Source organism: Tenrec ecaudatus, chromosome 14, assembly GCF_050624435.1.
Source record: "Tenrec ecaudatus isolate mTenEca1 chromosome 14, mTenEca1.hap1, whole genome shotgun sequence".
NCBI classification, from domain to species: Eukaryota; Metazoa; Chordata; class Mammalia; order Afrosoricida; family Tenrecidae; genus Tenrec; species Tenrec ecaudatus.
The window spans coordinates 30,714,411-30,726,675 of NC_134543.1; the positions used below are offsets into that span (position 1 = coordinate 30,714,411).

General features: G+C 51.9%; 1 protein-coding gene across 1 annotated transcript in view; it reads left to right on the top strand.

The window, feature by feature from the left end:
- Positions 1–3,371: 3,371 nt before the first annotated feature.
- MIDEAS (mitotic deacetylase associated SANT domain protein) overlaps positions 3,372–12,265 on the top strand; it is a 70,469-nt gene continuing 61,575 nt past the window's right edge. Inside the window, exon 1 of the mRNA XM_075531857.1 lies at positions 3,372–3,519. The gene's annotated coding sequence lies outside the window, so the exon portion shown is untranslated. The remainder of the gene's footprint in view (positions 3,520–12,265) is intronic.

A 12,265-nucleotide genomic window follows, 5' to 3' on the forward strand; every position in this document is an offset into this window, starting at 1 on the left:
AGCCTAGTTCCTGTTAAAATAATGGATGCACGTTCCGGCACATCCACAACCTCACAAGTCATAGCAACCAGATGACGACATGGCAACGCAGCAGCTGTGGCCACTGCACATGAGAAAAATCAGAGCCCGGCGCCTCTGGAGGGAAAACAGACATGGGGTCTAGAGTTGCCAGGATGCCTTGGTTTGGCTGAGGGGAGAGACCCCCCAGGGCCAGTCACTAGCAGGATGCCTGTGCTGGCTAAGGATGAAGGCATTTGATGGCTCTCCTCCCGTTTCCTACTACTTTGCTTTATAGATTTCAATGTCAATCATTTCCTCCAGTCAGAGAGGAAATGATGCTGAGACAGAGATACCATCACGTGGACATACAATGTTCTTTGTCATTGTGGAAGCAGCAGGGAGGTGATTGTCAGAGATAGCACTCGACTTGCTCTCAAGTGCAAGACCTCAAAGGCTTTCTTTCTGGTTTTAGAGCCCCACAGACATCCTCTGTCTCTGCCCTGAAGTCAAGCCCTCCGTTCAGGACTCAAAGCGAACTCCCTTGGCTATTGGAGATGCAGGGTAGACGCCCTGAGGAGAGGGAAGAGGATGCCCGGATGTCAGTTTTGGTGACACAAGGCAGCTGCATGTGCTGTCAGGTAGGCGACACCCACAACCAGGACTGCCTGGAATGGAGCAGCATCCCACACCCTCTGACCCAGTTTAAACACAGGGATTACCTTTGCTCTGCAAGGCGGGGGGGAAGGGTGGTCTTTCTGTCTCCAGGAGACAAGTCCTGCCCTTAGGCCTGGTTAGGCCCCTGCCTCTATCTCTGTGCTTTGTTTTCCAGGGAGCCTCCAGGCAGGCCACAGAGGGTTGTCCATATTGACTTCTTTGCTGACCCCTGTATTAGTTATCCATGGCTGCATACCAGTTATCCCCCCAATTGAGCGGTTCAAGACCACAGACATTTATTAGCTTAACAGTTTCTGTCGGTCAGAAATTCACCTTCAAGATCTGTCAGGAGATTATAAAGCTGTTGACTGGGACCGAAGCCCTCATCAGAAGTGTGCCTTAGCATGGCAGTAGGGAGCCATGTTTGATTGGCAGGCCTCAACCCTGCTTCATAGGGCTGCCTCGGGCTTGGGCAGCTGGCTTCCTCCACAGTCAGTAACCCAAGAGAGAAGGAAAGAGTAAGAGTTGGAAAGAGGAAGAGAGAGAGCCCACCCAAATGAAAGCCACCATTGTGTTTTTTTAAGGGGAGTCGTGATGGCGTGGTAGGCTACGCATTGAACTGCTAAACACAAGGTCAGCGGTTCAAACCCACCAGTTGCTCCATAGGGGACAGATGAGTCCATCTGCTCCTATAAAGATTTAAAGAGGCAGGTCTACTCTGCCCTATAGGGTCTTTAAGAGTCAGAATTGATGCGGTGCCAATGAACTCATTATTTTGTTTTTAATCTCAAGTGACATTACATAGTTTCTGCCATATCCTATTTGCTAGCAAGGAATCAATAAGCACAGGCAGCACTCAAGGGGAGGGGCGGGGCTGCCACAGAGGTGGGAATACGAGGAGTCCGATAAATGACTGGGGACCACAGAACAGTGGGATAGCATGCACTGGCCACGCCCACAAGTGACATCCTGTAGAGTAATGTGTATGCTGGCATCTAAATGCCAGGCCTTCATACATTTACAGATCTAGCAATTATTGCTGGGCACGCAGGCGTACTGAATACTCATGGATTGGGCCTGAGGATTCTGAATCACACCTAACAAAGAAATACTCAGCAAGTCGCCTAGATGACTTACTCTTTCTGCTCCCCATGATTAAGTCATAGGTTGCTGCAAGCAGAACACGCTAAGGAATTACTCCTGCCTGGTCCAAAATTGTAATAGGTAGCCTCTCTCCACACACCCCCCCCCACACACGGAGTGCATATAATGAAAATTCTAGAGATTTATAATTATTGAGACCCTCACAAGCATTTATTTCTCCTAGTATTGCAATTTTTCTTCCAGTGTACGTTTTGTATTTATTAATGTGCTACTAATCTCTCAGTAGAAATTGGAACTCATACATAACAGCTGCAGCGTGGGGGTGGAGGGGGGGTCTCTGCTTTGCTGGGCGAGCTTGGTCTACATACTCCCAACCTCTGGGTGAATCTGTGTGTGGCTTCCCTTACCACATCAAGGATACGTGGACCTCAGGATCGTTTCCCAGATGCTACTTTCCATCGGCTACACACCCCCCCTTTCTAAACAAGGGCTTCACTCAAGCCTCTGGTGTTGTGTGCTTTCTCAGTAAAAAGATGGATTGGAAGGAGGAGGTTCTGTGATCTGGCTAATTGCTAGGAGAAACAGAATTTGGGGGGAAAAGAGAAGTGTTGACCCCGGAAAGCCATGCCTTTGAACCACCTTTTGAAAGGTCTCCATTTCCCAGACAAGCTACAATGAAGCTAATGTTTCTGCTATGAAAGCCCTCCACTGCCGTGTTTCAAACGTCCTTTTCTTCTTCTTCAAACCACAGCAAAGGCTAGCTAACTCCAGTTTCTCTCCAGTTTGAGCAGATGAGGAGCTTTTTCCTCTGATGCCTTAAAACACACACACACACACACACACACACACACACACACACACACACACACACACACACACACACACACAGCTGCTACTTATCAGGACCCTCCAAGGTGACTTTTTGTTTAGTTTTGAATACAGGGAGAAAGTATTTGGGGCAAGGACTGACGCCTGCCTTTCAGCTGACGGGTTGCCAGCAGCCCCTCCCTCCCCTCTAAATCACTAAGGTCCAGAGATTACACAAGGAATGCCTCAGGATGAAAGCGACCTTCCGTGAGGTGGAGAGTGTGAAGGCAGAGGGAGCGGGTTAGCTCAGAAACCATCTTGCAGCCCGAACTTGGGCCCTGGAATAGCCCCCCCCCCCCACGGGATCCGCGGTGCACACGGCTGAGCGGTGTCAATGCACACTGGAAGGTGGGCTCAGGAAAGCCCCCAGCTCCGGGCAGGGAGACCGGCGCTGGAAGGCCTTTGGCACACATAGACCACGCTGCTTTCTGACATGATCCCTTTGGCCCCCAAGTGAGAATCTTTTTTCTCTTCCTCCCCACTTTGTTTTGGGGTGCACGGTGTTCCTGAAACCAGAGTTCTACGGGGGTCCCTTGAACTCGGCTTCCCGCGACTGCTGAAGCCCAACACCCTGGTACAGCCCCAGCCAGACCCGGAGCAGGGTGCCCCCGCGCAGCGCCTCGGCAGAGGGGTGCAGGCTCCCAGCAACCGAGGGCGCGCAGAGCTCGGGGAGACGGCGCCAGGCCCTCCCGGGGCGCGCGGAGCCGGGGGCGCGGGCGGGGCCCGGCGCGCCGCCGCGCGAGCTGCTGGGTCACCGCCCGGGCCGCGCCGCCCGCTCGGCGAGGAAGTGACGACTGCGCCGTCCCGAGAGCAACAAAGTTTGAGTCCGGGGGCCGCGCTCGCTAGCGCCCCGCGCCCTGCACCCTCCGCGCCGCGCCCGGAGCCAGCGTCCAGGTAAGCCGCGGGCTCGGCGCCCCCCTGCCCGCTGCCGGGGCACCGGCGCGGGGCTCGAAAGAGCGGCGGGGCTCGGGCTCTGCCGGGCGGGCGCAGCGGAGCCGGGGGCGCTGCGGGCCGGGGGCCGGGGGCCCGGCGCTGCACCCCGGTGCTCGCCGGGGTGCGGCGGGACTTCTGAACCGCCCGGGGTGCTGCGTGGCCCGCTCCCGGCGCCGTCGGCGGCGGAGGGGGTCGGGGCAGGGCCTCCGAGGGGCCTGCGATCGGAGCTCTGCTCGCCGACCCCCGGCCCTGCAGGCTGCGTGCAGCCGCCCCGCACTCCCGCCGGGTGCTTCCCGGAGAAGCGTTCCCTTGCTCTTCTCGGCGCTCGGCCGCAGAAAGGAAGCTAAAGGAACTTTCCCCCCACTTTTATCTGCTCGGCCCTCCCGTGACGAGGAGCAGCGCAATTCGGAAGTTTAGGGAGACCACCTTTCGCACTGAAAAACAAAACAAAAAACACAGGAAAAATACCCCGAGTTGCTGCCAAATCCCCCTTTAAACAAACCTCTAGCGATTCTCCTACGGCGTCCCCAGCCTGCCAGTAAATCGCTAAGGCCTAGCTCTTTACAATGGGGCCACCCCAACTGCCAGCACGCCCACGTACATATGTGATGGTTTGTGTAGAAAACTCAGAAATGCCTTTCCGGTGGACTGCTTCCGAAAAGCGCCAGGGCTGCAGGACTGTGCTTGGCAACTCTAGTGGCCGTCCCCGCCGTCCCGACTGCCTGGTGGCGCAGGACTTTTAGAGAAGAGCTGGGAAGTTTATGACAGCCTTGCAGAGGAACTCCGCCGGCCGACCAGGGCGGGTGGCGCCCGGGCTTTGAGACTGTCTGCAACGATGGCAGCCGGGGCGGCGCGGCGCGGCGGCCAAGGGGACACGTTGGTGTGTGCAGGAATGTGCGCCCATGCCGCGCCGCGCAGTCTCTGAGAGGAGATGGCCAGAGGTGGACTGGTGCGGTTCCTAGTGGCAGCTTCCTGCCGGCCTGTAATTGCAGCGTGATTGCACAGTCAGGCATTGTTGGGGTGGATGTGTATACACGGACTATTGCGCAAGACCTCGGTGACTGCGAACAACACACAGGGTTGCACTGCAGATGTTCAGGACAGAACCGGGCCTGAGCTGCCATCCTCAACGTTCATTTTGGTTTTTGCTCCTTCCCCTTAGCGGGCTGGTAGGTGCCCTGCAGTTGGTTCTCAGACTCCTAAGCCACCCGGGGTGTACAGCAGGAGGAAGCTCTGCCCAGGCCTGCACTGCCAACCTCGCGTTGCTAGGCGGTTTCTTTCCTGGCCTCTTGACCTCCCCTTTGACAACCTGCCAAACAGGGTGAGTGAGGTCAAATCAGGCCAGCTTGGGGGCGCAGATGCACCTCTCTTTTGAAGCACCCTCTACTGTCTCTTCAGGCAGCCAGAAAGCTGCCCCAGGACCTGTGCTCTTTATCTGTGTCTGTCTAGAGGTGCAGGGTGTCAGCAGGAAAAGCAGATGAGACATGGCTATCAAGCTCCCAAAATGGGAAAACGGTTGGAATTGGCAGAATTTCATGGTGACTGGGCTGGCGATTGAGTTGGGACCGAGTTGCAAATAGGTGGCCACGTCAGACCGGTGTGACTGAGTTGGTAGCTAGACTTTGAGCCTTGAAGTGCCAGTTGCAGACACTTAGTAGGGAGGGTCCTAATTCCTCTATTGGAGTCTGGGCAAAGGGGAAATGCTCACTGGAGAAAATGCCAGGGTTTTGTGGCTGTGTGTCTGTCCTGGTGTCTGGGGAGCTGGGTGGGGGCCTCACCCAAGGAGTGACTCATGCGTGTTTTCTCCCGAGGAGAACAACCCCCTCCCAACCAGACCCACTTCCCAAGCCAGGCCTGCAGCGCACACTACTTAGAGTCCTCACACCTACTGAGATGCAAGCTGAGCAGAAGGCAAACAGGTTCTCCTGGAGGGGCCTCTGAGCAGAGTGGCTTCTTTAATGCTTGGTCAAAATGCAAAGCCATTTTTTTCACATTTCCAACTGCTGCAGCCCATCCCCTCTGGATCCCCTCTGGATGCTGGGCAGAAACTCTCCACTCCTCAGGACTGCTTTCTGAGTGTCCCAAGGTCCTGGTGAGGGTGCTGTGTGATCACCCCCCACAGGTAGCCTCTGCCTACAAGGCAGGTACCCAGACCCCCTGTTGCCTTAGAGCGCCCCCATGGCTGGCCTGCTCCCAGAACAAATAACTGGTTTTGCAGCCCTGGGCCACTGTGTCTCATGGGCCCATCTGTCGCATGAGAAGATGAGGGCACAACTCTGGCAGGCCCTTGCCTGCTTCCAGGGCAAGCATGTTTTCACATGGAAAGTCTGGGAGGTGGAAACACAGCGGCTCCCGGGGCATGAGGCTGAGAGTCCCAGCCCCGCTGGGGTAGGCGTCACTCACTGCTGGTTGCACAACCTCCCGGTCTAGGTACATTTGAGGTTTTGATGAACTTGACTGACAAGGCCCTGGTTGGCTGCGTCACCTGACCCGGCTGCATTCATTGAGGGCCTTCAGGAGCTGACAGGATGGCAACTAACAACCACAGCCACTGCCCCGCGAGCTCGTGAGCGGCACAGGAGGGAAATATTCCCTTTAGAGCCCAAGGACAGAAACCTGGGAGTTTGTGTTCACCTAAAACTCGCTGGAGTGAAGGTGCCCCAGGGTCCTTCCAGAGTGTGGGCCAGGGGTGAGCAGAGGTTGAGGGAAGGGACCCACTCAAGATTCTCAGGAGGTGTTGAGTCCCCTGGGGCTTTGGTTCAAACGGGCTGTTTTGGATGCCAATGCAGGCCCCTCCATCCCCTTTGCTGAGCCTCACCCCTGCAGCCACAGGGACTGCCCCCAAGTCAGACCCAGCCCAGTTTAAGACGGAAGCTTCATCCTGACTTCCTCTCCCACCTTACGCAAATGCTGGTTTATGGCTGGAAGTTACTGCCCAGTTTGCCGCCCCTGAGCAGCAATGCTTCCAGATGCACCAGGAGGAGCAACATTAAAGAGAAGCCGAGTCAAAACTTGACTTTTTTTTTTTAAATCACTTTATTCTTTGAAGAGGAAAAGGATGGGCGGTAATTAGGGAGTTCAGTAACTGGCATAATCCCCTGGTGCTACTGAGAGAGGCAGATGGAGGCATCCCCTGGGAGAGGTGGTCTCCGAGTGAAAGCCTCTTAGGCCATCCAGGCCTGGTAGTTACAGTTCTCTTCATCTGCCTCCTCCTGGCTGCCTGACTCTCCACACCGCAATCCAGTCTTTTGACATCACAAGGAGCCAAAAAAGGAGGCAGAACAGGCCTAGCCAAATGAGGACATTCCAGTCCCGGCAGGAAGGGAGCTACAGTTTTCCTTGCTCTGCTGTGGTTGGCAGTTTCATCCGGCAGACGCCTCTGACACGCAAGCCCCTCTTCATCCCTCCTTTTCACGGAAGCATCCCTCTGTGAGGCTCTGAAGCCAGTCCCTCCTGCCCACGTGACACAGGGCACATACTTTATGACTTTCTGTCTCAAGTGCCACTTTAAACACACACTAAGCCTTGGCTAAAGGGCTATTCCGTGATCTCACTTAAAATGCCTGCCTGTCCCTTCCCTCTCTGGCTCAGAAACCTTCCATGGCTCCCTGCTGCATGCACGGTCAGGATCAGAACCCCGAGGCTGGCAGTTGGGGCCTGCCAAACACAGGGGCTTGGCCTCTGCTGCGCGCCAACCCTGACTCAGGGCTCTGACCCGGTGACCCACTCTGTATTTGTCCAAAAAGCTGCTGTGGCAAACTTCCCTACCACCCATGTTTCCCTGGGCCCTGGACTACCTCCCACTGGACTCGGTCCTGTTCCTCATCCAGCGCACACTAGGGTCCTGACCTACACAGAAACTCCCCTGTCCCAGGCTGTCAGCCTCTTTCTGGGACTCCGGCAATGTTCACTGTGTCCTGTGCTGAAGAAAACGCGGCCTGAGGTTTGTCAGCTTCTCCCTTTGGGCCATGTCTCCAGTGACACCCAGCCGTTTGGTTCCTTCGCATGAATGACGGTGGTCACTTTTCAACTGAACTGGAAGGCCCGCTTTAGATGCCTTTGCCTCTCTAGGCCCGGGGCTCCTCACAATAGCCAATGCTCAGTACCTGCTTGAAGGTGATGAAACAAATGGGCAAAGCTAAACCAAACTCACTGCCATCAAGTCGATGCCGATGCTTAGTGACTCTATACAGATGGCCGTGGCTGTTAGATAGTGTCCGGCTGTGCACAGGCACGCCACACCCAGCCAAGCACCCAGGTCGAGGCTCCTGGTGTGAATTCTGAAGGTTGGTTCCTCCTGGCTTTGTACCTCAATGCTCTAGCACCACTTCCCACTGGGTGCTTGACAGTGTCTGCCTAGCACCCATGCTCATGCCCATGTCCTGATTTGGGACCGGGCTGACCTGCCTTGTTCAGGGTCTGAGTAGAGAGGGGTCTCAGTAGAGAGGGCTCATTTCTTGGTAGCCTAGGCTTCTGTGGGAGCAAGGGGCCAGCACTCAGGCAAGGTGTTTGAGGAGGGCAGAGAGATGCTTCCTGGTTCCTTGCAGATTTGTTTTGCCCAAATGGGCATTAAATCTTAAAAAAAACAAACCCTAAAAAAAGACTACATTCTAAAACTGAGTCCCGGGGAGATCCTGGTGAACCCGAACATCAGGCTTGTCTGTGGAGGATTCTGTGGCCTCCACCCCCTTCTCAGGATGTTCATCACAACCTTGCCTGATCAACTAGACTCTTTAGTTTTTAAATTGAGATATAATTGGCATATCAAAAACATACACCCTGTACACTGGATTTGTTTTTTTTTAAATTCTTTTTAGATTTAGAAATAAAATTCATTGGATTTTTTTGTTCCAGTTTTCTCTTCTGTAGCTGAAAACACAGTACTCATAATTCAAAACGGAAAAGATATATTTGACCATGTGAAATATGTCTCAAAAATAAGTTCCATATAGATAAAAGATTTTATTGTATGCCAACTGGTAGGTTTCAGATCAGAGGGACTAAGACAGAGTAGAACTACCCCATAGGGCTCTCTAGCCTATCATGTAAGCATTATCCTGCTAACTGAAGTGTTAGCAGTTCAAACCCACTAGCTACCCCATGGGAGCTAGATGTCAGCTCCTATAAAGATTTTCAAAGCCTTGGAAACTCTGTATGAGGCCACTAGAAATGGGGGGAATCAACTCAGTGACAATGGGGAGTCCTTAGGGAGCAAATCACCAGATCTTTTCTACTGTGGAGCCACTGGTGGCTTTGAGCCACCCATCTTCCCATCTGCAGCTGAGCACCTAGCAGTTGTGCCCCGGGGCGTTTTATTACCGGATGTACATGTGGATACAGTGGCTGGAACAATGGACTCAGACATCCCAGCATCTTTGAAGCTGGTGCAGAACCAGGAAGCATTCTGTTCTGTTGTACAAAGGGCCGCTTTAGGTCAGAACCCACTGGATAGCCCTTAACTATCGATGTGAGCCCTGGTGACCTAGTGGGTTATGTGTTGGGCTGCTAACCTCAAAGTCAGAAGTTTGAAGCCACCAGTCGCTCTTGGGGAGAAAGACGAGGCTTTTCACTCCCATAAAGAGCTACGGTTGTGGAAACCCACAGGGGCAGTTTTATGAGTCCTCACGGAGTGGAGTCGACCCCATGGCAGTGGGTTTTGGTTTTGGTTTAACAGCTATGTATATAAAAAAAAATTAGGGGAAAAATACCTACTTGAACCTTGAAAGAAAGGCCAGAGCCCTAAGTAAATATGCATTCATTTGATTATATAAAACTTTGAAAATCATGAATTTCTCATATTCGAAGGCCCCTGCCTCCAGTTCTTCAATTCATCAGTGTGCCTCTCTCGCTCATGGACAGTGACACTCAATCATTTTTCAGTCACTCTTCTAGAGATAGCTTCTGCAGAGAGCAGAAGAAAAGAGGAATCTGTAAGCAAAGGAGGGTCACATCTGCTTTTGTCACTTAGTACTATCGATGGCAGCAGATGGTTCTAGATCCACATATACAGAGCTGCTTCATTTCCCCCCAAGGGCTCAAGTATATGACACGGCATGAAAGCCCGGGAATGCGTGAACCGGCCTCCTATGACGCATGTTGGGTTTGTTTCCTGTCTTTCACTGTACACCGTGCTGCAGTTAATAAGGTGGATTCCGCTTAATTGAAAATGCTTTTTATCCCTTGATTTTATTCTTTTAAACATTTTATTAGGGACTCATACAACTCTTACCACAATCCATATATACATTAATTGTGTAAAGCACATCTGTACATTCTTTGCCCTCATCATTTTCAAAGCATTTGCTCTCCACTTAAGCCCTAGGCATCAGGTCCTCCTTTTTTTCCCCTCCCTCCACGCTACCCCCTCCCTCATGAGCCCTTGATAATTTATAAATTATTATTTTGTCATATCTTGCCCTGTCTGATGACTATCTATGGGTAGAACTGAGACTTATATAAAACACTGTAAGGGGTCTTCAACAATTTCATGGGGAAAAATGGAGTGAAAAAGATCATGGAATTTTCCCAACAAACTTTTTGAGTATTCCCCGCTCCCCCCGATATTTCTGAAAAGTTGGGTAGACACTGAATTTTAGTAAACAAGTATCATTGAGATTCTGCTGTTTCGTAAAGTGATACACTTTTAGAACTTGGGTAAGATCATAGAGACTGTATCATATAGTCCCAGTTTTGTGGTAGTTGCAGTAAGCAAGGCTAAAGGAACTCTATGGTTAGGTCTCTTGGAAAAATTCACAGAAGTTAAAGCTGGCAAGGACACAGACGCTGACTAGTTTAACTAAGACCCCTGGCTCGGCGTGACTGCTCTCAGGCCATGCTGCTCACGGATGGAGGCGCCAGGATACAGCCCCACCTGCTCTCCATTTCCTGCCACCATCCTGCATCCATCATCTTAGCATCCTAAGGATCAGGCCCATCAACCCTGTTTGTAAACACCAGCCTTTATCTCATCAATTTTCCTGAGGCAGAACCCAAAGACTTCAAAAGAAGAAACTTAAAGAGAAAGAGGGATAAAAGCTGTTGGGGGCAGTGTCTTAAGAGAGTGGATACATATATGATAGACTTATTATTATCTCTCTTTTTTAGTGAATCATTTTATTGAGGGCTCTTACAGTTCTTATAACAATCCACACACCAATTGTATCAAGCACATTTGTACATATGTTGCCATCATCATTTCCCAGACTGTCTTTCTACTTGAGCCTATGGTATCAGCTCCTCTTTTCCCCTACTTAATCTTTCTTGAGTGCAAAATCGCAGTGGGGTGATCAAGTAGACAGGAACCATCCCAAGTCCCAAAAGCCCCAGGGTCCCCCGAAGGAGCAGGGGAGTGTCATTGCAGAGGAAGTTCCTATAACAAACTCAGGCCCTGGCCCAGCCGGTAACCTCCAGGCTGCCTGTCATCACTGGGCACTTGTGGAACAACCACAATGCCTTCAGCCCTGTGTGTGGCACAAGGAAACCTGCAAAGAAGGATGCCACCCGGTCCCCTAGGGGTCCCTTCCCCTCTCCTCAGAGGCCTGAGGTCCAGCTTCCGAGATGGGTACCCACAGGCACCCTGTCTGCTGGGAGATGGCATTTTCAAGGGGTCGGGTTCTCAAGTCGGCCCACACGGTGCAGAATAGTAATATAACCAGTATGAACCCTGAAAACCCTTTAAGGGGCACCATGTAAGCTACAGACACACTGCCTCTTGCTATTTGAATATTTAAATTTTCCTTAGCTTGTTCCACTGGTTCTGGAAGAAGTGGGCCTTTCTAAGGTTGGGCACCAGATGCAGTGGTTAGCTTGCTTCCAGGGACTGTGCAGGTTGAAAAGTGTGCGCTTCAAGACTGGTCTCTGCAAGCGGGAGTGTGCGCGCGGTGTCACCGCTGCTCAGGGCTCTGAGCCCAGGCTCCCTGAATGGAAGGTCAGGTTGGCACTGTGGAGTTGCCTTGTCTTGCTCTTCCACGTCTCTCTCCTGTCCTCCCCTCCGTCTGCTAAGCCAGACCATTTGAATTTGCCTAAGTTACTTGAACTCCTGAAGTGGTTCCTTTGCCACAAGCCTGGTGAGAAGACCGCGGGGACTGGACATTAGGAGAGACCCCGTGGGCTGATCAGCAGGGTTCTGTGGGCTAGGTGGGCAGGCTGCAATGAAGAAGAAAAACCCAGAGTATATTTTTGCTTGAATTAATAAATCATCTTACCTGGGGCTCTTGCATGTATGATAACAATCCATAAATCAATGATATCAAGCAAACTTGTAGAGTTGTTGCCATCATCAATTTCAAAACACTTTCTTTTTGAGCCCTTTAATATCAGCTCCTCTTTATTCCCTCCGTCCCCCACCCTCCCGCCCCCGTGAACCCTTAATATATATTATTATTATCCAGACTCTAGTTTGGGTTTGAAACGTCACTCGGAATACTCACTAGAAAGTATCTTTAGCCGTTTGGGTGCTTTTGGAAGCAGCCTTTCCAACTCCCTGGTTGGATTTTTTTCCTTTTAATAATGGAGATGAGATTCATAGAACATAAAATTAGCCATTTTTAAGTGTATCATTCAGGGGCATCTAGTCCATTCATACTGTTGTACAATTACCTCTCTATCAAGTTCCCAAACACTTTCATCACCCCAAAAGAAAAACCCTGTCCCACGAAGCTGTCACTCCTTACCCTTCTGTCCCCCACCCCCCATTCCATCCCTTGGC